Source organism: Octodon degus, unplaced genomic scaffold, assembly GCF_000260255.1.
Source record: "Octodon degus isolate 3935 unplaced genomic scaffold, OctDeg1.0 scaffold00169, whole genome shotgun sequence".
In the NCBI taxonomy this organism is placed as follows: domain Eukaryota; kingdom Metazoa; phylum Chordata; class Mammalia; order Rodentia; family Octodontidae; genus Octodon; species Octodon degus.
Window position 1 is genome coordinate 2,703,249 of NW_004524745.1, and position 806 is coordinate 2,704,054.

The 806-nt window shown below is 41.3% G+C and overlaps 1 protein-coding gene and 1 pseudogene across 2 annotated transcripts in view; both read left to right on the forward strand.

Moving 5' to 3' along the window:
• LOC101575649 overlaps positions 1 to 687 on the forward strand; it is a 1,749-nt pseudogene extending 1,062 nt beyond the window's left edge.
• Nme5 (NME/NM23 family member 5) overlaps positions 1 to 806 on the forward strand; it is an 83,578-nt gene that overhangs the window by 10,242 nt on the left and 72,530 nt on the right. The gene's annotated exons all lie outside the window — the stretch shown is intronic.

Genomic DNA, 806 nt, shown 5'->3' on the forward strand with positions numbered 1-806 from the left:
TCCTGCTTTACCTTGGTCTTAACCATCCAGTAGAAAAGTATGAAGACGAAATATAGGAAATAAAGCCATGCTGTTATGTTGAAAAAAAAGAAAAAAGAAAAAAAGAAATCCACCTTATAGAGAGGAAGATGTACCAGCCTCCCCCTCCCCCAATTTATATAGGAAAACAAAATTGGAAGGAGAAAAGGCCATGTTGGAGAGTAATTTAGGAGCTGCTGTTTTGAGAATTCCTATTCTGTACAGGGAGGTTGAAAAACTCAAAGAAAGCGCTGTCACTGTTATGTTTGATAAGGTGCAGTTCAGCAACAAGTCGGCAAACATGGGCCACTGGTAGCAGAGGTTTCCCACTCATGTCAAGGATATAGCCACTGTGTGTTGGCAGCTGGTGGAGAAGAGAATGCTGGATCTGTCAGTTAAGGGAACATTCCACTGATCAATAGCAAATGACAATGAGCAAATGACGAAGTATGAAATGGCATGTGCGATCACTGATACTTTCAACCTCCCCCGTAGTCTCTTATTACTGACAGCCCTGTCATAAGAGCACAGAGTCCAAGAAGTGCTCAGCTTGACTGCTCCAAATTGGAGACCTTGGGCATCGGCCAGTGAACACCATTTCGAATTGGAATTGAGTCACTTTGATCTTTCCTTATTAATAAGAGGTGGAGACAGACAGTTTTTCATTAGTTTATGTGTATTTGTGTTTTTCTGTTTTAATGAGATATATGGTACGTGGCACTTTTTAAAGAAATAAGGAGGGCTGGTGAGATGGCTCAGTGGTCTAAAGCACCTACTTAGAACAAGCT